A 25,251-nucleotide genomic window follows, 5' to 3' on the forward strand; every position below is an offset into this window, starting at 1 on the left:
AGGGAGTCGGCAAAGGAGCTTGCTCCATCCGCTCACGCATCGACCCAGTATTGCAGTGCCTCTGGGAGCGGTGCACTTTCTCTGTTGTGTTGCAAATAAAAACTTACCCACTCCAACTTGTTGCCTTTTCTCCATCATGTTTTGACATTCAAAGGCAAGTTTTTATTCCTTGATATGTTTTCAAGCGCCTTTTTGTTTAAAAGTCCAAGATTTTCAAGCAGGGGGTGCTTACGGCCATACCAGAAGAAGAACGTCTGATCTTGGAAGCTAAAGAAGGCTTGGGCCTGGTTAGTACTTGGATGGGAGACTGCCTGTGAAAACCAGGTGTTACAGCTATTGAGAAACGTTTTCAAAATGAAGTTTTTTACATTGCCTTGTCAGCTTTTTTTCAAAGTTAGTTAAGAGGTATTTTTAGTCTTTGTTACGTTTTCCCGCCTTTTTTCTTCTTTTTTTTTTTTTTTTTTTTTTACAAGCTGCTCTTTGGTTTTCGTGTCCGTGCCTGCTCTGTGACAATCGTTCGACAGTCGTTCACTGGCTTAACTGTGGAATAGGGTGGAGCTGAATTGATTAGGCGGGGTTGTCCGGCCCTCGGCCTTAAGGTGCGACGCACCCTGATGTCAGCACCAAACACACAAGAGACACTCTCCACCTTTACGGCCCTGTTGTTGTCGCTTGGGCTTCTCTTCATCACGTACAAATCTTTCGCCTTTTACTAAAGATTTCCGTGGAGAGGGGCGTCAACAAGCTCACAATATTTTTGGGGGCTCTGTTTTGACAGAGCTACACGATGGGTTCAAAGAATACTTAAGAAAACGTGGTGTGTTGTGCGCTACGTATACGCGCACCATCCAGCAAATACCACACACGTTCCGAGAATGGCACGCCACGGCGCCTTTTTCAGGTTATCGCTTCTCGGCCTTTTGGCTAAGATCAAGTGTAGTATCTGTTCTTATCAGTTTAATATCTGATACGTCCCCCAGCGGGGGACTACATATTAAGCGGATTTTTAGAACAGGGAGTCGGCAAAGGAGCTTGCTCCATCCGCTCCACGCATCGACCCAGTATTGCAGTGCCTCTGGGAGCGGTGCACTTTCTCTGTTGTGTTGCAAATAAAAACTTACCACTCCAACTTGTTGCCTTTTCTCCATCATGTTTTTGACATTCAAAGGCAAGTTTTTTATTCCTTGATATGTTTTCAAGCGCCTTTTTGTTTAAAAGTCCAAGATTTTCAAGCAGGGGTTGCTTACGGCCATACCAGCAGAAGAACGCCCGATCATGTCTGATCTTGGAAGCTAAGAAGGCTTGGGCCTGGTTAGTACTTGGATGGGAGACTGCCTGTGAAAACCAGGTGTTACAGCTATTGAGAAACGTTTTCAAAATGAAGTTTTTTACATTGCCTTGTCAGCTTTTTTTCAAAGTTAGTTAAGAGGTATTTTTAGTCTTTGTTACGTTTTCCCGCCTTTTTTCTTCTTTTTTTTTTTTTTTTTTTTTACAAGCTGCTCTTTGGTTTTCGTGTCCGTGCCTGCTCTGTGACAATCGTTCGACAGTCGTTCACTGGCTTAACTGTGGAATAGGGTGGAGCTGAATTGATTAGGCGGGGTTGTCCGGCCCTCGGCCTTAAGGTGCGACGCACCCTGATGTCAGCACCAAACACACAAGAGACACTCTCCACCTTTACGGCCCTGTTGTTGTCGCTTGGGCTTCTCTTCATCACGTACAAATCTTTCGCCTTTTACTAAAGATTTCCGTGGAGAGGGGCGTCAACAAGCTCACAATATTTTTGGGGGCTCTGTTTTGACAGAGCTACACGATGGGTTCAAAGAATACTTAAGAAACCTGGTGTGTTGTGCGCTACGTATACGCGCACCATCCAGCAAAATACCCGCACACGTTCAGAGAATGGCACGCCCGGCGCCTTTTTCAGGTATCGCTTCTCGGCCTATTTGGCTAAGATCAATGTAGTATCTGTTCTTATCAGTTTAATATCTCTGATACGTCCCCCAGCGGGGGACTACATATTAAGCGGCTTTTTAGAACAGGGAGTCGGCAAAGGAGCTTGCTCCATCCGCTCCACGCATCGACCCCAGTATTGCAGTGCCTCTGGGAGCGGTGCACTTTCTCTGTTGTGTTGCAAATAAAAACTTACCACTCCAACTTGTTGCCTTTTCTCCATCATGTTTTTGACAGTCAAAGGCAAGTTTTTTATTCCTTGATATGTTTTCAAGCGCCTTTTTGTTTAAAAGTCCAAGATTTTCAAGCAGGGGTTGCTTACGGCCATACCAGCAGAAGAACGCCCGATCATGTCTGATCTTGGAAGCTAAGAAGGCTTGGGCCTGGTAGTACTTGGATGGAAGACTGCCTGTGAAAACCAGGTGTTACAGCTATTGAGAAACGTTTTCAAAATGAAGTTTTTTACATTGCCTTGTCAGCTCTTTTTCAAAGTAAGTTAAGAGGTATTTTAGTCTTTTTTTACGTTTTCCCGCCTTTTTTCTTCTTTTTTTTTTTTTTTTTTTTACAAGCTGCTCTTTGGTTTTCGTGTCCGTGCCTGCTCTGTGACAATCGTTCGACAGTCGTTCACTGGCTTAACTGTGGAATAGGGTGGAGCTGAATTGATTAGGCGGGGTGTCCGGCCCTCGCCTTAAGGTGCGACGCACCCTGATGTCAGCACCAAACACACAAGAGACACTCTCCACCTTTACGGCCCTGTTGTTGTCGCTTGGGCTTCTCTTCATCACGTACAAATCTTTCGCCTTTTACTAAAGATTTCCGTGGAGAGGGGCGTCAACAAGCTCACAATATTTTTGGGGGGGCTCTGTTTTGACAGAGCTACACGATGGGTTCAAAGAATACTTAAGAAAACGTGGTGTGTTGTGCGCTACGTATACGCGCACCATCCAGCAAATACCGCACACGTTCCGAGAATGGCACGCCACGGCGCCTTTTTCAGGTTATCGCTTCTCGGCCTTTTGGCTAAGATCAAGTGTAGTATCTGTTCTTATCAGTTTAATATCTGATACGTCCCCCAGCGGGGGACTACATATTAAGCGGATTTTTAGAACAGGGAGTCGGCAAAGGAGCTTGCTCCATCCGCTCCACGCATCGACCCAGTATTGCAGTGCCTCTGGGAGCGGTGCACTTTCTCTGTTGTGTTGCAAATAAAAACTTACCACTCCAACTTGTTGCCTTTTCTCCATCATGTTTTTGACATTCAAAGGCAAGTTTTTTATTCCTTGATATGTTTTCAAGCGCCTTTTTGTTTTAAAAGTCCAAGATTTTCAAGCAGGGGTTGCTTACGGCCATACCAGCAGAAGAACGCCCGATCATGTCTGATCTTGGAAGCTAAGAAGGCTTGGGCCTGGTAGGTACTTGGATGGAAGACTGCCTGTGAAAACCAGGTGTTACAGCTATTGAGAAACGTTTTCAAAATGAAGTTTTTTACATTGCCTTGTCAGCTCTTTTTCAAAGTAAGTTAAGAGGTATTTTTAGTCTTTGTTACGTTTTCCCGCCTTTTTTCTTCTTTTTTTTTTTTTTTTTTTTACAAGCTGCTCTTTGGTTTTCGTGTCCGTGCCTGCTCTGTGACAATCGTTCGACAGTCGTTCACTGGCTTAACTGTGGAATAGGGTGGAGCTGAATTGATAAGGCGGGGTTGTCCGGCCCTCGGCCTTAAGGTGCGACGCACCCTGATGTCAGCACCAAACACACAAGAGACACTCTCCACCTTTACGGCCCTGTTGTTGTCGCTTGGGCTTCTCTTCATCACGTACAAATCTTTCGCCTTTTACTAAAGATTTCCGTGGAGAGGGGCGTCAACAAGCTCACAATATTTTTGGGGGCTCTGTTTTGACAGAGCTACACGATGGGTTCAAAGAATACTTAAGAAAACGTGGTGTGTTGTGCGCTACGTATACGCGCACCATCCAGCAAATACCGCACACGTTCCGAGAATGGCACGCCACGGCGCCTTTTTCAGGTTATCGCTTCTCGGCCTTTTGGCTAAGATCAAGTGTAGTATCTGTTCTTATCAGTTTAATATCTGATACGTCCCCCAGCGGGGGACTACATATTAAGCGGATTTTTAGAACAGGGAGTCGGCAAAGGAGCTTGCTCCATCCGCTCCACGCATCGACCCAGTATTGCAGTGCCTCTGGGAGCGGTGCACTTTCTCTGTTGTGTTGCAAATAAAAACTTACCACTCCAACTTGTTGCCTTTTCTCCATCATGTTTTTGACAGTCAAAGGCAAGTTTTTTATTCCTTGATATGTTTTCAAGCGCCTTTTTGTTTAAAAGTCCAAGATTTTCAAGCAGGGGTTGCTTACGGCCATACCAGCAGAAGAACGCCCGATCATGTCTGATCTTGGAAGCTAAGAAGGCTTGGGCCTGGTAGGTACTTGGATGGAAGACTGCCTGTGAAAACCAGGTGTTACAGCTATTGAGAAACGTTTTCAAAATGAAGTTTTTTACATTGCCTTGTCAGCTCTTTTTCAAAGTAAGTTAAGAGGTATTTTTAGTCTTTGTTACGTTTTCCCGCCTTTTTTCTTCTTTTTTTTTTTTTTTTTTTTACAAGCTGCTCTTTGGTTTTCGTGTCCGTGCCTGCTCTGTGACAATCGTTCGACAGTCGTTCACTGGCTTAACTGTGGAATAGGGTGGAGCTGAATTGATTAGGCGGGGTTGTCCGGCCCTCGGCCTTAAGGTGCGACGCACCCTGATGTCAGCACCAAACACACAAGAGACACTCTCCACCTTTACGGCCCTGTTGTTGTCGCTTGGGCTTCTCTTCATCACGTACAAATCTTTCGCCTTTTACTAAAGATTTCCGTGGAGAGGGGCGTCAACAAGCTCACAATATTTTTGGGGGCTCTGTTTTGACAGAGCTACACGATGGGTTCAAAGAATACTTAAGAAACGTGGTGTGTTGTGCGCTACGTATACGCGCACCATCCAGCAAATACCGCACACGTTCCGAGAATGGCACGCCACGGCGCCTTTTTCAGGTTATCGCTTCTCGGCCTTTTGGCTAAGATCAAGTGTAGTATCTGTTCTTATCAGTTTAATATCTGATACGTCCCCCAGCGGGGGACTACATATTAAGCGGATTTTTAGAACAGGGAGTCGGCAAAGGAGCTTGCTCCATCCGCTCCACGCATCGACCCAGTATTGCAGTGCCTCTGGGAGCGGTGCACTTTCTCTGTTGTGTTGCAAATAAAAACTTACCACTCCAACTTGTTGCCTTTTCTCCATCATGTTTTTGACAGTCAAAGGCAAGTTTTTTATTCCTTGATATGTTTTCAAGCGCCTTTTTGTTTAAAAGTCCAAGATTTTCAAGCAGGGGTTGCTTACGGCCATACCAGCAGAAGAACGCCCGATCATGTCTGATCTTGGAAGCTAAGAAGGCTTGGGCCTGGTAGGTACTTGGATGGAAGACTGCCTGTGAAAACCAGGTGTTACAGCTATTGAGAAACGTTTTCAAAATGAAGTTTTTTACATTGCCTTGTCAGCTCTTTTTCAAAGTAAGTTAAGAGGTATTTTTAGTCTTTGTTACGTTTTCCCGCCTTTTTTCTTCTTTTTTTTTTTTTTTTTTTTTTACAAGCTGCTCTTTGGTTTTCGTGTCCGTGCCTGCTCTGTGACAATCGTTCGACAGTCGTTCACTGGCTTAACTGTGGAATAGGGTGGAGCTGAATTGATTAGGCGGGGTTGTCCGGCCCTCGGCCTTAAGGTGCGACGCACCCTGATGTCAGCACCAAACACACAAGAGACACTCTCCACCTTTACGGCCCTGTTGTTGTCGCTTGGGCTTCTCTTCATCACGTACAAATCTTTCGCCTTTTACTAAAGATTTCCGTGGAGAGGGGCGTCAACAAGCTCACAATATTTTTGGGGGCTCTGTTTTGACAGAGCTACACGATGGGTTCAAAGAATACTTAAGAAAACGTGGTGTGTTGTGCGCTACGTATACGCGCACCATCCAGCAAATACCGCACACGTTCCGAGAATGGCACGCCACGGCGCCTTTTTCAGGTTATCGCTTCTCGGCCTTTTGGCTAAGATCAAGTGTAGTATCTGTTCTTATCAGTTTAATATCTGATACGTCCCCCAGCGGGGGACTACATATTAAGCGGATTTTTAGAACAGGGAGTCGGCAAAGGAGCTTGCTCCATCCGCTCCACGCATCGACCCAGTATTGCAGTGCCTCTGGGAGCGGTGCACTTTCTCTGTTGTGTTGCAAATAAAAACTTACCACTCCAACTTGTTGCCTTTTCTCCATCATGTTTTTGACAGTCAAAGGCAAGTTTTTTATTCCTTGATATGTTTTCAAGCGCCTTTTTGTTTAAAAGTCCAAGATTTTCAAGCAGGGGTTGCTTACGGCCATACCAGCAGAAGAACGCCCGATCATGTCTGATCTTGGAAGCTAAGAAGGCTTGGGCCTGGTAGGTACTTGGATGGAAGACTGCCTGTGAAAACCAGGTGTTACAGCTATTGAGAAACGTTTTCAAAATGAAGTTTTTTACATTGCCTTGTCAGCTCTTTTTCAAAGTAAGTTAAGAGGTATTTTTAGTCTTTGTTACGTTTTCCCGCCTTTTTTCTTCTTTTTTTTTTTTTTTTTTTTTACAAGCTGCTCTTTGGTTTTCGTGTCCGTGCCTGCTCTGTGACAATCGTTCGACAGTCGTTCACTGGCTTAACTGTGGAATAGGGTGGAGCTGAATTGATTAGGCGGGGTTGTCCGGCCCTCGGCCTTAAGGTGCGACGCACCCTGATGTCAGCACCAAACACACAAGAGACACTCTCCACCTTTACGGCCCTGTTGTTGTCGCTTGGGCTTCTCTTCATCACGTACAAATCTTTCGCCTTTTACTAAAGATTTCCGTGGAGAGGGGCGTCAACAAGCTCACAATATTTTTGGGGGCTCTGTTTTGACAGAGCTACACGATGGGTTCAAAGAATACTTAAGAAAACGTGGTGTGTTGTGCGCTACGTATACGCGCACCATCCAGCAAATACCGCACACGTTCCGAGAATGGCACGCCACGGCGCCTTTTTCAGGTTATCGCTTCTCGGCCTTTTGGCTAAGATCAAGTGTAGTATCTGTTCTTATCAGTTTAATATCTGATACGTCCCCCAGCGGGGGACTACATATTAAGCGGATTTTTAGAACAGGGAGTCGGCAAAGGAGCTTGCTCCATCCGCTCCACGCATCGACCCAGTATTGCAGTGCCTCTGGGAGCGGTGCACTTTCTCTGTTGTGTTGCAAATAAAAACTTACCACTCCAACTTGTTGCCTTTTCTCCATCATGTTTTTGACAGTCAAAGGCAAGTTTTTTATTCCTTGATATGTTTTCAAGCGCCTTTTTGTTTAAAAGTCCAAGATTTTCAAGCAGGGGTTGCTTACGGCCATACCAGCAGAAGAACGCCCGATCATGTCTGATCTTGGAAGCTAAGAAGGCTTGGGCCTGGTAGGTACTTGGATGGAAGACTGCCTGTGAAAACCAGGTGTTACAGCTATTGAGAAACGTTTTCAAAATGAAGTTTTTTACATTGCCTTGTCAGCTCTTTTTCAAAGTAAGTTAAGAGGTATTTTTAGTCTTTGTTACGTTTTCCCGCCTTTTTTCTTCTTTTTTTTTTTTTTTTTTTTACAAGCTGCTCTTTGGTTTTCGTGTCCGTGCCTGCTCTGTGACAATCGTTCGACAGTCGTTCACTGGCTTAACTGTGGAATAGGGTGGAGCTGAATTGATTAGGCGGGGTTGTCCGGCCCTCGGCCTTAAGGTGCGACGCACCCTGATGTCAGCACCAAACACACAAGAGACACTCTCCACCTTTACGGCCCTGTTGTTGTCGCTTGGGCTTCTCTTCATCACGTACAAATCTTTCGCCTTTTACTAAAGATTTCCGTGGAGAGGGGCGTCAACAAGCTCACAATATTTTTGGGGGCTCTGTTTTGACAGAGCTACACGATGGGTTCAAAGAATACTTAAGAAAACGTGGTGTGTTGTGCGCTACGTATACGCGCACCATCCAGCAAATACCGCCACACGTTCCGAGAATGGCACGCCACGGCGCCTTTTTCAGGTTATCGCTTCTCGGCCTTTTGGCTAAGATCAAGTGTAGTATCTGTTCTTATCAGTTTAATATCTGATACGTCCCCCAGCGGGGACTACATATTAAGCGGGATTTTTAGAACAGGGAGTCGGCAAAGGAGCTTGCTCCATCCGCTCCACGCATCGACCCAGTATTGCAGTGCCTCTGGGAGCGGTGCACTTTCTCTGTGTTGTGTTGCAAATAAAAACTTACCACTCCAACTTGTTGCCTTTTCTCCATCATGTTTTTGACATTCAAGGCAAGTTTTTTATTCCTTGATATGTTTTCAAGCGCCTTTTGTTTAAAAGTCCAAGATTTTCAAGCAGGGGTTGCTTACGGCCATACCAGCAGAAGAACGTTCTGATCTTGGAAGCTAAGAAGGCTTGGGCCTGGTTAGTACTTGGATGGGAGAGACTGCCTGTGAAAACCAGGTGTTACAGCTATTGAGAAACGTTTTCAAAATGAAGTTTTTTACATTGCCTTGTCAGCTTTTTTTCAAAGTTAGTTAAGAGGTATTTTTAGTCTTTGTTACGTTTTCCCGCCTTTTTTCTTCTTTTTTTATTTTTTTTATTATTTTTTTTTTTTACAAGCTGCTCTTTGGTTTTCGTGTCCGTGCCTGCTCTGTGACAATCGTTCGACAGTCGTTCACTGGCTTAACTGTGGAATAGGGTGGAGCTGAATTGATTAGGCGGGGTTGTCCGGCCCCTCGGCCTTAAGGTGCGACGCACCCTGATGTCAGCACCAAACACACAAGAGACACTCTCCACCTTTACGGCCCTGTTGTTGTCGCTTGGGCTTCTCTTCATCACGTACAAATCTTTCGCCTTTTACTAAAGATTTCCGTGGAGAGGGGCGTCAACAAGCTCACAATATTTTTGGGGGCTCTGTTTTGACAGAGCTACACGATGGGTTCAAAGAATACTTAAGAAAACGTGGTGTGTTGTGCGCTACGTATACGCGCACCATCCAGCAAATACCGCACACGTTCTGAGAATGGCACGCCACGGCGCCTTTTTCAGGTTATCGCTTCTCGGCCATTTGGCTAAGATCAAGTGTAGTATCTGTTCTTATCAGTTCTCGGTGGGAGTCGTGCGGTGTATGGGGCACCACTGAGATTTGTTTTTTTTAGCCCCAACACCTTTTAGCACTTTTAAACCCAAAAGCCTTTTCAAAGGCTAAAAGCACTTACAGAGCCCTTTTTAGGGCTCTGCACCCCGTCCTAAAATGGAGTCTGGAGTTAAGGCCAGGAAGAAGTCGGCAACGATGACGACGGCGATGAAAGACCTGGCGGGAGTAGCAGGTAGCATGCTTCCAGCAAAAGCCCAGTCGGCGAGGAAGAAGGAGATGGGGACCATTCGGGAGCGGGACCAGCAAAGCCAACTAGGGAAAGAGAAGGATGCGAAGCAGCAGGTACCTGAAACAGATGCTGTGAAAAAAGATATTCCTGTTGCAGAGGTGCCCGCTCCCCACCAGGCCGAGGCCAGGGCGCTGGACAACCGGGGGTCTCAAAACAGAGACAGCCCCTCCACCGAGGTTCCAGCGACGAGAATGAAGAACTCTCTGAGGTTCCGGTGGAGGGGAGCAGACCCCCAGGGCTTCCCTGAGAGGGTTCCTTTCATCAGGGAGGTCCTGTTCGGAGTCCTGAGCCTGAAGGCAAGTGACATTGTGTGTGTGCAGAGGAATGGTCCCCGCTGGCATTAAGTGCTTCATCGCCAGCGGGAGTGGGAGTTTTGCCCCCTCCACCCCCTCCCCACCTTCCCAGTCAGCCTCTGGAGGGACCCAGAGTGGATGGGGAGGATAAACTCCAATTAGACTACATCGATGAGGGTCTCCGGAGGCTGATGGAGTATGCGGGTGGGGTGGTTGGGTGAAGGGGGGGTTTTATGGCTGGGGTTTTATAATTTTATTTTTTTATTACTTTATGGGTTTTATGGTTTTAGTAATAATTTTATTCATTTTAAATTTTTTAACCCCCCATGGCCGAGTTAAAAATCTTAACATTGAACGTCAGAGGGTTGAAAAATTTCGTAAAACGCACAGCTGTTTTTAACCAACTGGCATCCTCTCCCTTTGACCTGTGTTTACTGCAGGAAGTCCACCTCCGGGACCAGCGAGATGTGGCCATATTCACCCAGAACTGGAACTTGGGTGAGTCTCACTGGAGTGTGGGTGGCGTCCATTCGTCAGGCGTGGGAATCCTTTTTGGGAACCATGCCTTTCAAAGTGTAAGCCCCTTCACGGTTCTTCCCGGAAGGGTGTTGGGGGTGGACGCCACATGGAGGGGGCAGCACATTAGAGTTCTGTGCGTCTACGCTCCAGTGAAAGCCACCTCTCGTATAGAGCTGTTAGAGCAGTTGGTCCCCTTTTGTTTAACATCCAGACATCTCGTCATTGGGGGTGACTTCAACATCTTCCTCGAAGGGAAAAGTGATGTCAGTATTCCACATTTTATTAAGTTTGTGCGTAATTTCAACCTTACTGACGGTTTCAAGTTTTGCAACCCTAGTGATCTGGGAATGACCTGGCACAATACCCGTGGCTCTTGTAGTCGCATCGACTACATTTTAGCAGCACCCCCCATGCGGTTCAAAGCGGTCTCCCTGTCTCCCCAGTGGCCATCGGATCATGTGATGCTGGAGGCAAAGATTACTATCGATGCCCCAGCCCATGGTCCTGGCTACTGGAAATTCAACATCTCTCTCTTAGAAGAGAAGGAGTACAGGGAGCTGTTTTTAGATCAGTTTAAGCTTTGGACCGAGTACAGAGATCCTGGCTCCTCTGTGATAGATTGGTGGGAAGGGGTCAAGAGTAAAATCAAGACCCTCACCATCAACTACTCAAAACAGCGCAGAGCCTCCCAGCGCTGGCGTATCACACGTTTAGAGGAGGAGTTGCAGGAACTGTACTCTCGTTTTAACAATGGGGGGAATTTTAATCCCGGTAGGGCCACGGAACTCAAGGATAGTTTGCGGCAGCTGCATGAGCAGCAGGCCAAAACCTCCTTGTTCCGTGCCAGGTGTCAAAAGTTGGAAGAAAATGAAAAATGTACTGCATTTTTCTTCAATAAAGTGAGAGACTCCAAAGCGGAGAAAAGTTTTGAAACTCTCCGCAACCAACATGGGGAGTCTCTCACGGACACATCCCAGATGCTAGAGGTTGCAACTTCATTTTATAAACAACTTTTTAACAAACGGAGTACAGACCCGGTTGGGGGCTCAGGTTTCCTGGCCAAGCTAGAGAAGGTTCTTCCTAGTGATGCCCGGGGTAGCCTAGAGGCTCCCTTTACCTTAGAAGAAGTCACCAAGGTAATTCATTGCATGAATCGCCGGAAAACTCCGGGCCTGGATGGACTCCCAGTGGAATTTTATATTTCATTTTGGGATGTCCTGGGACCAGAGTTATTTATGGTTATTGAAGAGGTGCTGAGCCAAGGGAAGCTGACAAAAAGCATGAGGTCAGGTGTGCTCTCCTTGTTGTACAAGAAAGGCGATAAAGCTGACTTGGCCAACTGGAGACCCCTGACCATGCTTTGCGTTGATGCAAAGCTAATCGCGAAGATACTGACTGAGCGCCTGAAGAAAGTTATGACCAGTCTGGTTCATGTTGACCAGACATGCGGTGTCCCTGGACGATCTGCATTCTGGAATTTACACCTGATCCGGGATGCGATCGCATGGGCGGAGGATCGTCACATCCCCCTTGCAATGGTCAGTTTAGACCAAGAGAAGGCGTTTGATCGTGTAGACCACTGCTTTCTGTTTAAAGTGTTGGAGAGAATGGGGATCGGTGCAAAGTTCATAGGGTGGATCCAGACCCTCTACCGGGAGGTGGGCAGTCGGGTGTGCCTTAATGGCTCACTCGGCTTTTGGATCCCCCAGATTGGCGGGGTGAGGCAGGGCTGCCCTCTCTCGCCGCTCTTATATGCTCTTTACATCGAACCCCTGTTAGCTGCAATCCGTGCCAGCCCCACAGTGGATGGTCTGCTGCTTCCAGGAAGTGGTGGTTTAAGGGTTAAACTGGCTCAGTATGCGGATGATACCACCATATTTGCATGCTCGAGCCAGTCCCTCGGTCAGGCGCTTAATCTTCAAAAGTCGGTGGTTAAGTACTTTGGTGGCTGGAAGGGCAGGGAGGACCTTTTTGGGGACTTACCCCAATGTGAAGGCCCTCTTAAAGTCTTGGGCGTCCTCTTCCAGTCTGAAGGGGCGGCCCAGGCCAACTGGGAAGAACGCTTGGCTAAGGCCAGACGGAAGATGGGGTTGTGGAAGGGGAGGTCCCTCTCCTTCCTCGGAAAGGTACTTGTGTTAAAGGTGGACATTCTGCCCACATTGCTCTACCTTGCACAGGTGTACCCCCTTCCCCGTGCTATGAAACGGGGTTTAACAAAGGATGTTTTCAGCTTCATCTGGGGGGGCAAGTATGAGTATGTGAGGCGTGAAGTAATGTACCTGAGGAAGGAGGAGGGGGGGAGAGATGTACCTGACATCCCTCTTAAACTCGATTGCCTCTACCTCTCGCAGCTTTGTCGCCGTCTGGTTGCTCCTCATGAGCACCCCCACCAATACCTCGTACGTCTGTGGCTGAGTTTCCCGATGCGCCATTTGTGCCCATTGTGGACAAACGCTGTTCCCAAGGCCGAGACGCTGCCTGCCCACTACAGGTATGCTGTTAGCCTGGGTAAGTCCATCCAGGCAGATGGTCTCGGTGAAGCCTTGCTGAAGCATAGGGTCTTGTATAAGACTCTGCTCAGTACAAGGGGTACTCAAGCCCTTTTGGGGCTTGAGGAAGGCACTTGGGTCAGGATTCAGCCACCTGAGTTAGATCACCGTCTGCAAGACCTCAACTGGCGTTGCCTCCACGGCAAGCTGCCAGTAAGAGAGGTCCTGCACAGGCATGGACTGACCAGGCACCCCAAGTGCCCACAGTCCCAGTGTAACAACGACGAGTCCATACGACACGTTATGTGGGACTGTGGGCATGCCAAAGCAATTTGGCGTCTGGTTGGCAGCCTGTGCAGAAAGCTAGACCAGCAGACGGTACTGACGTACGAGAAGATCCTACACGGATGGCCGCTGGGACCGGTGGGGTCAACATCCCTTCGGGTGTGGGAGGGTCGTTAGCATTACCAAATCTTCCATCTGGGATGCGAGGGCCACTCTCATCCGGAGGGGGACGGACTTCACTCCCCAGGGTGTCTTCCGTAAAATCCGGGCTGAACTCGACTTCAGGATGGAGAAGGACGTCACCAACATGGGCTACGAAGAGGCTGCTCTTAAGTGGCACGCCCTTCTGGGCTCATAGTCCAGTTGCCATTTTTTGTGGCGTCCGGACCATCTTGTCCTTTTGTCCTCAAAGCGAGAAGTGGCTGCATTTTTATTTTTAAAACACACAAAAAAAGCTCAAAAAGTAAAAGCGACTGCCTTTTATTTCAGATTAGGGTGAGGGTTTTGGTGTATTCATTCGATTTAATAATTTTATTTTGGTGTGTTATTTAAGTAAATATATAAAGGAAAAAAGAAAATAATAATAACTATGGACTTATGTGATGATTTAAAACGTGTGCACCTATTTATATATTTATTGTGTGATTTTACTATTTTGATTGTTTCATACTGTGTGGACTTTTTTGACTTTGAATTTGGTGTGGGAAAAAAAAAAAAAAAAAAAAACTGTACATGGAGAATTTCATCATTTTAAGCTCTTTAACTGTTTTTTTTTTTTTATTGATTTATATATTTATTTAACTTATTGTGCAACTTGTGGTGTGGGAATTGGACCATTTGGTGGGTCCCTTATTCACTTTTGATTTAGGTAGTGTTTTATATTTTAAGAGATTTTTTTTGGCAGCACACGGTGAGGACACCCTGAAGCGAGCACAGTAGCACCCTGGGGACAGGCCAGGGGGGATCCTCCTTTTTTTGGATTCCAAGCTGCGGTATGTGCATTCCGTCTTTTTATTTAATTTTTATGAGGCCATGGGGTTTTTATTATAGTTTTATCTTGTTTTTAAAAGTATCTTAAGATTAATTTTAAAAAAGAAATCTTAAGACTTTATAGCAAGACTCTTTATTGAATTTTATTGGTGTTTTAGAAAACTTGGTTTTTTATTGTATTTTATATATGAAGGTTTTAATTGATGAATATATTGTGTTTTAAGTGTCATACTTTTTTGTATTGTATGAAATTTTCAATAAAGAGCAAAAAAAAAAAAATCTGTTCTTATCAGTTTAATATCTGATACGTCCCCCAGCGGGGGACTACATATTAAGCGGAATTTTAGAACAGGGAGTCGGCAAAGGAGCTTGCTCCATCTGCTCCACGCATCGACCCAGTATTGCAGTGCCTCTGGGAGCGGTGCACTTTCTCTGTTGTGTTGCAAATAAAAACTTACCACTCCAACTTGTTGCCTTTTCTCCATCATGTTTTTGACAGTCAAAGGCAAGTTTTTTATTCCTTGATATGTTTTCAAGCGCCTTTTTGTTTAAAAGTCCAAGATTTTCAAGCAGGGGTTGCTTACGGCCATACCAGCAGAAGAACGCCCGATCATGTCTGATCTTGGAAGCTAAGAAGGCTTGGGCCTGGTAGGTACTTGGATGGAAGACTGCCTGTGAAAACCAGGTGTTACAGCTATTGAGAAACGTTTTCAAAATGAAGTTTTTTACATTGCCTTGTCAGCTCTTTTTCAAAGTAAGTTAAGAGGTATTTTTAGTCTTTGTTACGTTTTCCCGCCTTTTTTCTTCTTTTTTTTTTTTTTTTTTTTTTTTTTTACAAGCTGCTCTTTGGTTTTCGTGTCCGTGCCTGCTCTGTGACAATCGTTCGACAGTCGTTCACTGGCTTAACTGTGGAATAGGGTGGAGCTGAATTGATTAGGCGGGGTTGTCCGGCCCTCGGCCTTAAGGTGCGACGCACCCTGATGTCAGCACCAAACACACAAGAGACACTCTCCACCTTTACGGCCCTGTTGTTGTCGCTTGGGCTTCTCTTCATCACGTACAATCTTTCGCCTTTTACTAAAGATTTCCGTGGAGAGGGGCGTCAACAAGCTCACAATATTTTTGGGGGCTCTGTTTTGACAGAGCTACACGATGGGTTCAAAGAATACTTAAGAAAACGTGGTGTGTTGTGCGCTACGTATACGCGCACCATCCAGCAAATACCGCACACGTTCCGAGAATGGCACGCCACGGCGCCATTTTCAGGTTATCGCTTCTCGGCCTTTTGGCTAAGATCAAGGGTGGAGACTGCGATCGCTTCCTAAATAGACCAAGGGCTTGTGCCGATTTATGGCCAAATCCATTTCTATTTGGGAGGAAATTGTACTGTTTTTTTGCAGGTATTTCTTAAGAACTTTGTAGGTAAGTAGTCATTTAATTTGTATATTGCTGGTTTCGAGTTCTAATTTTTTGTAATTTTTTTGAGCTTGCTGGTTAGGTTTGTGTGTTTAATTGCTTGTTTAGGTGTTAGGTGCCTCCACTATGTCGGCTGTTCGAGCTGGCAGGTGGAGGCACCATAGCGTACGTTTCTTGTTTAGAGAAAACAATGGGGTAAAATGTACGATGTCACGACTAGATTTCTCAAGACACCTGGTGCAGAAGTTGTTGATATTCAGGGTTGAAGACATTAACTGCATTATAGCTCTACCACAGAGCAATGGTTTTGATTTAAGCTTAAGAACAGCAAATTTGTTAAGAGAGTTTTGGGTTCGTTTCGAACATGTTAAAGAACAGTTTACTATGTTCAAGGTAGAGAAACTGTCGGATATCTCCAGGAAAGTAGTGGTTGTAAGAATGTTTAATGAAACTGTGACAGGGGAAGATATATGCGTTTGGCTAGGGAGGTTCTGCTCAGTAAAAGGTACACCTATGAAAGTGGTGGACGAGGATGGCATCTGGACCTGCGCTTGGAGGATTCCCATTCAACAATGGGAAGATCCAAGCGCACACCAGGGCCTGAAACAAATACCACAATTGATAGTGTTGGGGGAGAATCGGGGCCACATCTACTACCAAGGCATGCCTAAGGTTTGCAGAAAGTGTGGGGAATTGGGGACATTGGCAGAGGCATGCCAAAAATTATTTTGTGGCAAATGCAGAGAAATTGGGCACAGCTATGAGAATTGTACCAATAGTAGAAAGTGTAACCTCTGTGGGGAAACCAGTCACCTCTACAGGGACTGCCCCAAATCCTTTGCGAACAAGTTAAAAACAGCAAAAATGGCTACGAGACAGCAAGGGCAAGTAGAAGAAGGGGTGGAGCCAGAGGTTTTGGCGGGAACAGAACAAAGAGAAGGGGGCGGGGGAAATGAGGGAGAGGGCAGTCAAGAACAAGAAGGAGGTGGAGTCAATGAAAAGAGAGGAGGGGAACAAAGAGAAAAGGGTGGAGATCAAGGAAATGGAAACAAAGAGAAAGTAGGAGCAATAGAAGATAATAGAAAAGGGGAGGAGGAGGAACTTTACGCAGTACAGAGGGGAGAAGAAGTATGTGAGGGTTCATCTTTTCCAACAAGGTCGGATTTATGTCAGTGTCAGGGGGAGGAGAGTGAATCACAGGATACTCCCCCCAACGCTCAACCGAACAAAAGACCAGCACGATCCCCCCTGGAAACAGGGGAGAAAAGATGGAGGGCATCGCAGAGAACAGGAAGCTCGTCATCAGGGGACCGAAGCAACCAGTGGCCGGCAAACTCCCCTCATGAAGTGTCCTTTATGAGGGTAGAACTCAAATCATCTACACCCAGGACACAACAGGTAAGGTTTAACCCAGAGGTAGAACAAGAGGGGGACTCTACACCGTCCTCTAAATGTTTAACAATTAAAGAAGAGGAAGTGTCGTACAACATTAACTAATACACAGATCCTCCTGATGCAAGCAAAGTCTAATTTTACCTTAAAAAATGACTATCAGAATAACAACATTAAATGTCAGAAGCATAAAGTCAATGGTTAGAGCACAGAGTATTTTATCCTTCTTAAGTACCATAAATGCAGATATAATTTTATTACAAGAGTGCTCCTTGCCTTTTTTAAAATCATATAAGAAATGGGAAAACCTTTGGGCACACGGGCCATCCATATGGAGTGGCTCAAATGAAAACAAAGCAGATGGGGTTGCTATTTTATGTAAAAACCCACACATTGAGGTAAAAGGTAGCACAGTGGTAAGACCAGGACGAGTGCTTTTAACACATCTGACATTTTTAGATAGGGATTTTAAGGTCTTAAATGTTTATGGTTTTAATGATAAAGACAAACGTTATAACCTTTTAAGAGATTTACAGGTCCACATGCTCGGGAGGGTGCCATTAATGGTAGGTGGGGATTTTAATTGTGTTTTATCTAAAACAGATAGGAAAGGAGGGGGAGAAGATTTTAAAATCGATAAAACATCTATTCTTTTGCAAGGAATTGTTAGAGATTTTAAAATGATTGACTGTTACAGGGCAATTCATCCCAGAGAAAATGGGTTCACCTGGGTAAGTGGTGATTACTCAAGAGCCTCCCGTATTGATTTTATGTTTACTAGAGACTGTTCTCCAAATGAAGCAATTTTAACCCCACTCTTTTTTTCAGACCACTTTATGCTTTCATGCACCCTGAAATTATCCACAGGTGTGACTGTTGGAGGTGGCCTGTGGAAGTTGAACTGCTCCCTGCTGGAGGATGAGGAGATTGTTACAGAGTACAGAGTACAATATGGCCTCTGGAGGTCCCTCCAAGATTTCTATGAGACACGAATAGAATGGTGGGAGATGGTGAAAGAACGAACAAGACTCTTCTTTAAATTTAAAGGCAAACAAAAGAAAAACAAAGAATCGAGGAAAATGAACGGGCTGCAAAAGAGATTGCAGAGATATTTTAACCTTTTAAACAGCGGGATGAATTGCAAGGAATTAATAAAAGAAACTAAAGGACAAATGAAGGTCTTGGCAGAAACCAAAAGTAAAGGGGTCATTATGAGAAGTCGGGAAAGAGATATAGAAGAGGGAGAAAAATGCACGAGATATTTTTTTAAGAAAATAATGACGAAAGGAGGAAAAATTACAGTTTTAAAAGAAAATGGTAATACATTCGAAGATACACCAAGCATTTTAAAAGAAATTGAACAGTTTTATGGGGACCTATATAAATCAAAGGATATTAATGAAGAAGTCCTGAAAGAGGTATTACAGGCGGTGGGAAAAAAAATTGGGAGATCAAAGTACGGCTTTAAATCAAGATTTTACTCTTTTAGAATTACAGGGTGCTTTGAAAGGTTTTAAACTGGGGAAGTCGCCGGGTGAGGATGGCCTCCCTGTCGAGTTTTATAAAACCTTTTGGGATATTTTAGCAGAAGACATTTTAATGGCTTTTAAAGACTTTGCAAAGTTAGATAGATTACCTGATGGTTTTAGAGGAGGAATCGTGACCCTGTTGGGTAAAAATGGAGATAAAACCGACATACGAAATTGGAGACCAATTACACTTTTAAACCTGGACTGCAAACTTTTTAGTAAGATTTTATCACAACGTATGTCAATGGTTTTAAAGGACTTGATCCACCCAGACCAAGCCTGTGCCATCCCAGGGAAGAAGATAACGGACAGCCTAGTACTGATCCGAGACGCCATCTGTTATGCGAGAGACAGAAACATTAGGCTCTTAGTATTAAATTTAGACTTTGAAAAAGCCTTTGATCGGGTCTCGCACCAGTACCTGTTTCAGGTACTGAGAAAAATGGGGTTTTCGGGCAAATTCTTAAAATGGGTGGAATTGCTATACAGGGACATAAATAGCAAGATCTTGGTTAATGGGGTTTTGTCCAAAACAATAGACATTTGTTCTGGCGTTCGTCAGGGGTGTCCGCTATCTCCGCTCCTGTTCGTGGCATGCATTGAGCCGTTGGCACAGATCTTGCGAAGGGACCAATGGATCAGCGGGCTGAGTTTACCAGGTGGGTTAACTGCAAAGTGCATTTTATACATGGATGATGTGACTCTTTTAAGCACAGATGCCACATCGGCCCAAAGAGCTCTGGAGTTGACAGAATGGTATGGAGAGGCATCAGGAGCAAAGCTCAACAGGCGCAAGTCTGAGGCCCAGCTCTTTGGGTCGTGGGGGGGAATACCAACAGAGATGGACGTGGATTTTAAACAAACAAATCTGAGAATTTTAGGGGTTAAATTTGATAAAGAAGGGGGAGGACGGGACAATTGGAATGAGGTTTTAGGAAAAGTAAAGAGCAGACTTGGTTTCTGGGCTCTGAGAAGTCTGACGATGGAAGGGAAAATTTTAATTATTAAAGCAGTGATTTTACCTTTGCTTTTATTGTTGTCTTCTGTTTTTATTCCTCCTAGGGTCTTCTTGGTGAGCCTGGATAGGGCAGTGTTTTACTTCCTATGGGGGTCTAAATGGGAAAGACTGAAAAGAATGGAGGTAAAAAAAAAGTAAAAAGAAAGGAGGAAAGGGCCTCCCAGACCCCTACTTATTCCTTGGAAGTAAGTACACTGCCCTACATCTTAAGTATGCAACAAACCCCGCCAAAGAAGATAAAGCCGCGGCCATGGTCAGGTTCTGGATGGGATCGTATCTAAGACACCTGAAGTTGATGCCAAGAGACCACACAACTCCTGTTTCTTTTACTTTGCCCCCCCAATATGTTTTTATTAAAACCTTTTTAAAGAAACATAACATAGAGAAGGAGAACATTCTAACACTTACAAATAGTAAAGAAATTGTTTCTCTTGTGCAGGGTCGGGAGGAGGTGATCCCAGTGCGCGGCCTCTCTGCAGAGGAAGCAGAGAAGGTTTGGCGCAATGTGGCCTGCCCCAGACTCCAGAACAGACACAAAGACCTTTCGTGGTTGGCGGCTCATGAGATCCTCCCGGTTAGGGCTGTAATGCACTCCCGGGGCATGGGAAGGACAGCAGAATGCCCACGCCCAGGGTGTGGCGCCACCGAAACGGTGTGGCATGCTCTCTGGGAGTGTGGGGCGGCAAGGGACCTGTGGGCCAGAACCGGAATCCTACAATGCCCGGGCCTGCCAGCAGGGGAGGCCCGAACACTAGACTGCTGGGAGGCAGTTTATGGGGTTGGCCAGAGCATGGAAGCACTGAACAGGAAAGATTTTCAAAAGCTCTGGTGCACCCTGAATAGTGTCAAAGATGCTATATGGGCCTCCAGAAACCTGCTGGTGGGGAAACGCGTGACGGCGACGCCTCAGATGGAACAGCAGCTAGTCCAGGCGTCACTGAGGGCGTACACCGCACGTCGTCATCCGGAGGAGGAAGCCGGGGTAACCACAGGAAGGTCCCGGTCGCCCCCAGACTGACCGCTCGTAGATGCCCCCCTACAGCATCCAGGCGACAGGCAGGAGCAGCGGGCCAAAAGGGAGAGGATCTCCTCTGAGCCCAAAAGAGGCAAGTCGAGTGCTTGGAACTGAGGTGGGAGGAACTGGGATCACCAACCCTCGCTACCCCGACATGATGCCAGAGAAAAGAAAAGATTTTAAAAGACAACTAAAAATGTGCTAAATCCTCGTTTAATTGCTATTTATTGAATTTTTCTTTTTATTACTTGTGTTTTTTAATTTTTAGTTAAACATAGAAATTGTTATGGCTATTGTGTTTTCAACTTTTTGGAATGTAATTTGTAAAACAAAGATGATTTCTGTAATGTACAATAAAATAATAAAAAAAAAAAAAAAAAAAAAAAATCTGTTCTTATCAGTTTAATATCTGATACGTCCCCCAGCGGGGACTACATATTAAGCGGATTTTTAGAACAGGGAGTCGGCAAAGGAGCTTGCTCCATCCGCTCCACGCATCGACCCAGTATTGCAGTGCCTCTGGGAGCGGGTTGCACTTTCTCTGTTGTGTTGCAAATAAAAACTTACCACTCCAACTTGTTGCCTTTTCTCCATCATGTTTTTGACAGTCAAAGGCAAGTTTTTTATTCCTTGATATGTTTTCAAGCGCCTTTTGTTTAAAAGTCCAAGATTTTCAAGCAGGGGTTGCTTACGGCCATACCAGCAGAAGAACGCACCGATCATGTCTGATCTTGGAAGCTAAGAAGGCTTGGGCCTGGTAGGTACTTGGATGGAAGACTGCCTGTGAAAACCAGGTGTTACAGCTATTGAGAAACGTTTTCAAAATGAAGTTTTTTACATTGCCTTGTCAGCTCTTTTTCAAAGTAAGTTAAGAGGTATTTTTAGTCTTGTTACGTTTTCCCGCCTTTTTTTTTTTTACAAGCTGCTCTTTGGTTTTCGTGTCCGTGCCTGCTCTGTGACAATCGTTTGACAGTCGTTCACTGGCTTAACTGTGGAATAGGGTGGAGCTGAATTGATTAGGCGGGGTTGTCCGGCCCTCGGCCTTAAGGTGCGACCGCACCCTGATGTCAGCACCAAACACACAAGAGACACTCTCCACCTTTACGGCCCTGTTGTTGTCGCTTGGGCTTCTCTTCATCACGTACAAATCTTTCGCCTTTTACTAAAGATTTCCGTGGAGAGGGGCGTCAACAAGCTCACAATATTTTTGGGGGCTCTGTTTTGACAGAGCTACACGATGGGTTCAAAGAATACTTAAGAAAACGTGGTGTGTTGTGCGCTACGTATACGCGCACCATCCAGCAATACCGCACACGTTCCGAGAATGGCACGCCACGGCGCCTTTTTCAGGTTATCGCTTCTCGGCCTTTTGGCTAAGATCAAGTGTAGTATCTGTTCTTATCAGTTTAATATCTGATACGTCCCCCAGCGGGGGACTACATATTAAGCGGATTTTTAGAACAGGGAGTCGGCAAAGGAGCTTGCTCCATCCGCTCCACGCATCGACCCAGTATTGCAGTGCCTCTGGGAGCGGTGCACTTTCTCTGTTGTGTTGCAAATAAAAACTTACCACTCCAACATGTTGCCTTTTCTCCATCATGTTTTTGACATTCAAAGGCAAGTTTTTTATTCCTGATATGTTTTCAAGCGCCTTTTTGTTTAAAAGTCCAAGATTTTCAAGCAGGGGTTGCTTACGGCCATACCAGCAGAAGAACGTCTGATCTCAGAAGCTAAGAAGGCTTGGGCCTGGTAGGTACTTGGATGGGAGACTGCCTGTGAAAACCAGGTGTTACAGCTATTGAGAAACGTTTTCAAAATGAAGTTTTTTACATTGCCTTGTCAGCTCTTTTTCAAAGTAAGGTTAAGAGGTATTTTAGTCTTTGTTACGTTTTTCCAGCCTTTTTTCTTCTTTTTTTTTTTTTTTTTTTTACAAGCTGCTCTTTGGTTTTCGTGTCCGTGCCTGCTCTGTGACAATCGTTCGACAGTCGTTCACTGGCTTAACTGTGGAATAGGGTGGAGCTGAATTGATTAGGCGGGGTTGTCCGGCCCTCGGCCTTAAGGTGCGACGCACCCTGATGTCAGCACCAAACACACAAGAGACACTCTCCACCTTTACGGCCCTGTTGTTGTCGCTTGGGCTTCTCTTCATCACGTACAAATCTTTCGCCTTTTACTAAAGATTTCCGTGGAGAGGGGCGTCAACAAGCTCACAATATTTTTGGGGGCTCTGTTTTGACAGAGCTACACGATGGGTTCAAAGAATACTTAAGAAAACGTGGTGTGTTGTGCGCTACGTATACGCGCACCATCCAGCAAATACCGCACACGTTCCGAGAATGGCACGCCACGGCGCCTTTTTCAGGTTATCGCTTCTCGGCCTTTTGGCTAAGATCAAGTGTAGTATCTGTTCTTATCAGTTTAATATCTGATACGTCCCCCAGCGGGGGACTACATATTAAGCGGATTTTTAGAACAGGGAGTCGGCAAAGGAGCTTGCTCCATCCGCTCCACGCATCGACCCAGTATTGCAGTGCCTCTGGGAGCGGTGCACTTTCTCTGTTGTGTTGCAAATAAAAACTTACCACTCCAACTTGTTGCCTTTTCTCCATCATGTTTTTGACATTCAAAGGCAAGTTTTTTATTCCTTGATATGTTTTCAAGCGCCTTTTTGTTTAAAAGTCCAAGATTTTCAAGCAGGGGTTGCTTACGGCCATACCAGCAGAAGAAACGTCTGATCTTGGAAGCTAAGAAGGCTTGGGCCTGGTTAGTACTTGGATGGGAGACTGCCTGTGAAAACCAGGTGTTACAGCTATTGAGAAACGTTTTCAAAATGAAGTTTTTTACATTGCCTTGTCAGCTTTTTTCAAAGTAGTTAAGAGGTATTTTTAGTCTTTGTTACGTTTTCCCGCTTCTTTTTTTTTTTTTTTTACAAGCTGCTCTTTGGTTTTCGTGTCCGTGCCTGCTCTGTGACAATCGTTCGACAGTCGTTCACTGGCTTAACTGTGGAATAGGGTGGAGCTGAATTGATTAGGCGGGGTTGTCCGGCCCTCGGCCTTAAGGTGCGACGCACCCTGATGTCAGCACCAAACACACAAGAGACACTCTCCACCTTTACGGCCCTGTTGTTGTCGCTTGGGCTTCTCTTCATCACGTACAAATCTTTCGCCTTTTACTAAAGATTTCCGTGGAGAGGGGCGTCAACAAGCTCACAATATTTTTGGGGGCTCTGTTTTGACAGAGCTACACGATGGGTTCAAAGAATACTTAAGAAAACGTGGTGTGTTGTGCGCTACGTATACGCGCACCATCCAGCAAATACCGCACACGTTCCGAGAATGGCACGCCACGGCGCCTTTTTCAGGTTATCGCTTCTCGGCCTTTTGGCTAAGATCAAGTGTAGTATCTGTTCTTATCAGTTTAATATCTGATACGTCCCCCAGCGGGGGACTACATATTAAGCGGATTTTTAGAACAGGGAGTCGGCAAAGGAGCTTGCTCCATCCGCTCCACGCATCGACCCAGTATTGCAGTGCCTCTGGGAGCGGTGCACTTTCTCTGTTGTGTTGCAAATAAAAACTTACCACTCCAACTTGTTGCCTTTTCTCCATCATGTTTTTGACATTCAAAGGCAAGTTTTTTATTCCTTGATATGTTTTCAAGCGCCTTTTTGTTTAAAAGTCCAAGATTTTCAAGCAGGGGTTGCTTACGGCCATACCAGCAGAAGAACGTCGTTGATCTTGGAAGCTAAGAAGGCTTGGGCCTGGTTAGTACTTGGATGGAGACTGCCTGTGAAAACCAGGTGTTACAGCTATTGAGAAACGTTTTCAAAATGAAGTTTTTTACATTGCCTTGTCAGCTTTTTTCAAAGTTAGTTAAGAGGTATTTTTAGTCTTTGTTACGTTTTCCGCCTTTCTTTTTTTTTTTTTTTTTTTTTTTACAAGCTGCTCTTTGGTTTTCGTGTCCGTGCCTGCTCTGTGACAATCGTTCGACAGTCGTTCACTGGCTTAACTGTGGAATAGGGTGGAGCTGAATTGATTAGGCGGGGTTGTCCGGCCCTCGGCCTTAAGGTGCGACGCACCCTGATGTCAGCACCAAACACACAAGAGACACTCTCCACCTTTACGGCCCTGTTGTTGTCGCTTGGGCTTCTCTTCATCACGTACAAATCTTTCGCCTTTTACTAAAGATTTCCGTGGAGAGGGGCGTCAACAAGCTCACAATATTTTTGGGGGCTCTGTTTTGACAGAGCTACACGATGGGTTCAAAGAATACTTAAGAAAACGTGGTGTGTGTTGTGCGCTACGTATACGCGCACCATCCAGCAAATACCGCACACGTTCCGAGAATGGCACGCCACGGCGCCTTTTTCAGGTTATCGCTTCTCGGCCTTTTGGCTAAGATCAAGTGTAGTATCTGTTCTTATCAGTTTAATATCTGATACGTCCCCCAGCGGGGGACTACATATTAAGCGGATTTTTAGAACAGGGAGTCGGCAAAGGAGCTTGCTCCATCCGCTCCACGCATCGACCCAGTATTGCAGTGCCTCTGGGAGCGGTGCACTTTCTCTGTTGTGTTGCAAATAAAAACTTACCACTCCAACTTGTTGCCTTTTCTCCATCATGTTTTTGACATTCAAAGGCAAGTTTTTTATTCCTTGATATTTTTCAAGCGCCTTTTTGTTTAAAAGTCCAAGATTTTCAAGCAGGGGTTGCTTACGGCCATACCAGCAGAAGAACGCCCGATCTGTCTGATCTTGGAAGCTAAGAAGGCTTGGGCCTGGTTAGTACTTGGATGGAGACTGCCTGTGAAAACCAGGTGTTACAGCTATTGAGAAACGTTTTCAAAATGAAGTTTTTTACATTGCCTTGTCAGCTCTTT

General features: G+C 45.4%; 26 non-coding genes and 3 pseudogenes across 26 annotated transcripts; all 29 read left to right on the top strand.

Annotated features, from left to right (window-relative positions):
• Positions 1-668: 668 nt before the first annotated feature.
• Positions 669-782, top strand: LOC114781343 (U5 spliceosomal RNA). The gene has a single exon (XR_003747626.1). It is a non-coding gene; the product is annotated as a U5 spliceosomal RNA (small nuclear RNA).
• Positions 783-904: 122 nt separating this feature from the next.
• Positions 905-1,095, top strand: LOC114781328 (U2 spliceosomal RNA). Its single transcript, XR_003747614.1, has one exon. It is a non-coding gene; the product is annotated as a U2 spliceosomal RNA (small nuclear RNA).
• A 596-nt stretch (positions 1,096-1,691) lies between these two features.
• On the top strand, positions 1,692-1,805 carry LOC114781344 (U5 spliceosomal RNA). Its single transcript, XR_003747627.1, has one exon. It is a non-coding gene; the product is annotated as a U5 spliceosomal RNA (small nuclear RNA).
• A 121-nt stretch (positions 1,806-1,926) lies between these two features.
• Positions 1,927-2,120, top strand: LOC114781339 (U2 spliceosomal RNA). The gene has a single exon (XR_003747625.1). It is a non-coding gene; the product is annotated as a U2 spliceosomal RNA (small nuclear RNA).
• Positions 2,121-2,712: 592 nt separating this feature from the next.
• LOC114781356 (U5 spliceosomal RNA) lies at positions 2,713-2,828 on the top strand. Its single transcript, XR_003747638.1, has one exon. It is a non-coding gene; the product is annotated as a U5 spliceosomal RNA (small nuclear RNA).
• Positions 2,829-2,950: 122 nt separating this feature from the next.
• LOC114781329 (U2 spliceosomal RNA) lies at positions 2,951-3,141 on the top strand. Its single transcript, XR_003747615.1, has one exon. It is a non-coding gene; the product is annotated as a U2 spliceosomal RNA (small nuclear RNA).
• Positions 3,142-3,737: 596 nt separating this feature from the next.
• Positions 3,738-3,851, top strand: LOC114781345 (U5 spliceosomal RNA). The gene has a single exon (XR_003747628.1). It is a non-coding gene; the product is annotated as a U5 spliceosomal RNA (small nuclear RNA).
• Positions 3,852-3,973: 122 nt separating this feature from the next.
• Positions 3,974-4,164, top strand: LOC114781330 (U2 spliceosomal RNA). Its single transcript, XR_003747616.1, has one exon. It is a non-coding gene; the product is annotated as a U2 spliceosomal RNA (small nuclear RNA).
• A 595-nt stretch (positions 4,165-4,759) lies between these two features.
• LOC114781346 (U5 spliceosomal RNA) lies at positions 4,760-4,873 on the top strand. The gene has a single exon (XR_003747629.1). It is a non-coding gene; the product is annotated as a U5 spliceosomal RNA (small nuclear RNA).
• Positions 4,874-4,994: 121 nt separating this feature from the next.
• LOC114781331 (U2 spliceosomal RNA) lies at positions 4,995-5,185 on the top strand. The gene has a single exon (XR_003747617.1). It is a non-coding gene; the product is annotated as a U2 spliceosomal RNA (small nuclear RNA).
• Positions 5,186-5,782: 597 nt separating this feature from the next.
• On the top strand, positions 5,783-5,896 carry LOC114781348 (U5 spliceosomal RNA). The gene has a single exon (XR_003747630.1). It is a non-coding gene; the product is annotated as a U5 spliceosomal RNA (small nuclear RNA).
• Positions 5,897-6,018: 122 nt separating this feature from the next.
• LOC114781332 (U2 spliceosomal RNA) lies at positions 6,019-6,209 on the top strand. The gene has a single exon (XR_003747618.1). It is a non-coding gene; the product is annotated as a U2 spliceosomal RNA (small nuclear RNA).
• Positions 6,210-6,805: 596 nt separating this feature from the next.
• On the top strand, positions 6,806-6,919 carry LOC114781349 (U5 spliceosomal RNA). The gene has a single exon (XR_003747631.1). It is a non-coding gene; the product is annotated as a U5 spliceosomal RNA (small nuclear RNA).
• Positions 6,920-7,041: 122 nt separating this feature from the next.
• On the top strand, positions 7,042-7,232 carry LOC114781333 (U2 spliceosomal RNA). The gene has a single exon (XR_003747619.1). It is a non-coding gene; the product is annotated as a U2 spliceosomal RNA (small nuclear RNA).
• Positions 7,233-7,827: 595 nt separating this feature from the next.
• LOC114781350 (U5 spliceosomal RNA) lies at positions 7,828-7,941 on the top strand. Its single transcript, XR_003747632.1, has one exon. It is a non-coding gene; the product is annotated as a U5 spliceosomal RNA (small nuclear RNA).
• A 123-nt stretch (positions 7,942-8,064) lies between these two features.
• On the top strand, positions 8,065-8,255 carry LOC114781338 (U2 spliceosomal RNA). The gene has a single exon (XR_003747624.1). It is a non-coding gene; the product is annotated as a U2 spliceosomal RNA (small nuclear RNA).
• A 601-nt stretch (positions 8,256-8,856) lies between these two features.
• Positions 8,857-8,970, top strand: LOC114781351 (U5 spliceosomal RNA). The gene has a single exon (XR_003747633.1). It is a non-coding gene; the product is annotated as a U5 spliceosomal RNA (small nuclear RNA).
• Positions 8,971-9,092: 122 nt separating this feature from the next.
• On the top strand, positions 9,093-9,305 carry LOC114781342 (uncharacterized; annotated as a pseudogene).
• A 4,926-nt stretch (positions 9,306-14,231) lies between these two features.
• On the top strand, positions 14,232-14,435 carry LOC114781340 (uncharacterized; annotated as a pseudogene).
• A 602-nt stretch (positions 14,436-15,037) lies between these two features.
• LOC114781357 (U5 spliceosomal RNA) lies at positions 15,038-15,150 on the top strand. Its single transcript, XR_003747639.1, has one exon. It is a non-coding gene; the product is annotated as a U5 spliceosomal RNA (small nuclear RNA).
• Positions 15,151-20,674: 5,524 nt separating this feature from the next.
• LOC114781341 (uncharacterized) lies at positions 20,675-20,914 on the top strand (annotated as a pseudogene).
• A 577-nt stretch (positions 20,915-21,491) lies between these two features.
• LOC114781352 (U5 spliceosomal RNA) lies at positions 21,492-21,605 on the top strand. Its single transcript, XR_003747634.1, has one exon. It is a non-coding gene; the product is annotated as a U5 spliceosomal RNA (small nuclear RNA).
• A 121-nt stretch (positions 21,606-21,726) lies between these two features.
• Positions 21,727-21,917, top strand: LOC114781334 (U2 spliceosomal RNA). Its single transcript, XR_003747620.1, has one exon. It is a non-coding gene; the product is annotated as a U2 spliceosomal RNA (small nuclear RNA).
• Positions 21,918-22,502: 585 nt separating this feature from the next.
• On the top strand, positions 22,503-22,616 carry LOC114781353 (U5 spliceosomal RNA). The gene has a single exon (XR_003747635.1). It is a non-coding gene; the product is annotated as a U5 spliceosomal RNA (small nuclear RNA).
• Positions 22,617-22,738: 122 nt separating this feature from the next.
• Positions 22,739-22,929, top strand: LOC114781335 (U2 spliceosomal RNA). The gene has a single exon (XR_003747621.1). It is a non-coding gene; the product is annotated as a U2 spliceosomal RNA (small nuclear RNA).
• A 572-nt stretch (positions 22,930-23,501) lies between these two features.
• Positions 23,502-23,615, top strand: LOC114781354 (U5 spliceosomal RNA). The gene has a single exon (XR_003747636.1). It is a non-coding gene; the product is annotated as a U5 spliceosomal RNA (small nuclear RNA).
• A 122-nt stretch (positions 23,616-23,737) lies between these two features.
• On the top strand, positions 23,738-23,928 carry LOC114781336 (U2 spliceosomal RNA). The gene has a single exon (XR_003747622.1). It is a non-coding gene; the product is annotated as a U2 spliceosomal RNA (small nuclear RNA).
• A 581-nt stretch (positions 23,929-24,509) lies between these two features.
• LOC114781355 (U5 spliceosomal RNA) lies at positions 24,510-24,623 on the top strand. The gene has a single exon (XR_003747637.1). It is a non-coding gene; the product is annotated as a U5 spliceosomal RNA (small nuclear RNA).
• Positions 24,624-24,747: 124 nt separating this feature from the next.
• Positions 24,748-24,938, top strand: LOC114781337 (U2 spliceosomal RNA). Its single transcript, XR_003747623.1, has one exon. It is a non-coding gene; the product is annotated as a U2 spliceosomal RNA (small nuclear RNA).
• The last annotated feature ends 313 nt before the right edge of the window (positions 24,939-25,251 follow it).

Source organism: Denticeps clupeoides, unplaced genomic scaffold (genome assembly GCF_900700375.1).
Source record: "Denticeps clupeoides unplaced genomic scaffold, fDenClu1.1, whole genome shotgun sequence".
Lineage (NCBI taxonomy): Eukaryota > Metazoa > Chordata > Actinopteri > Clupeiformes > Denticipitidae > Denticeps > Denticeps clupeoides.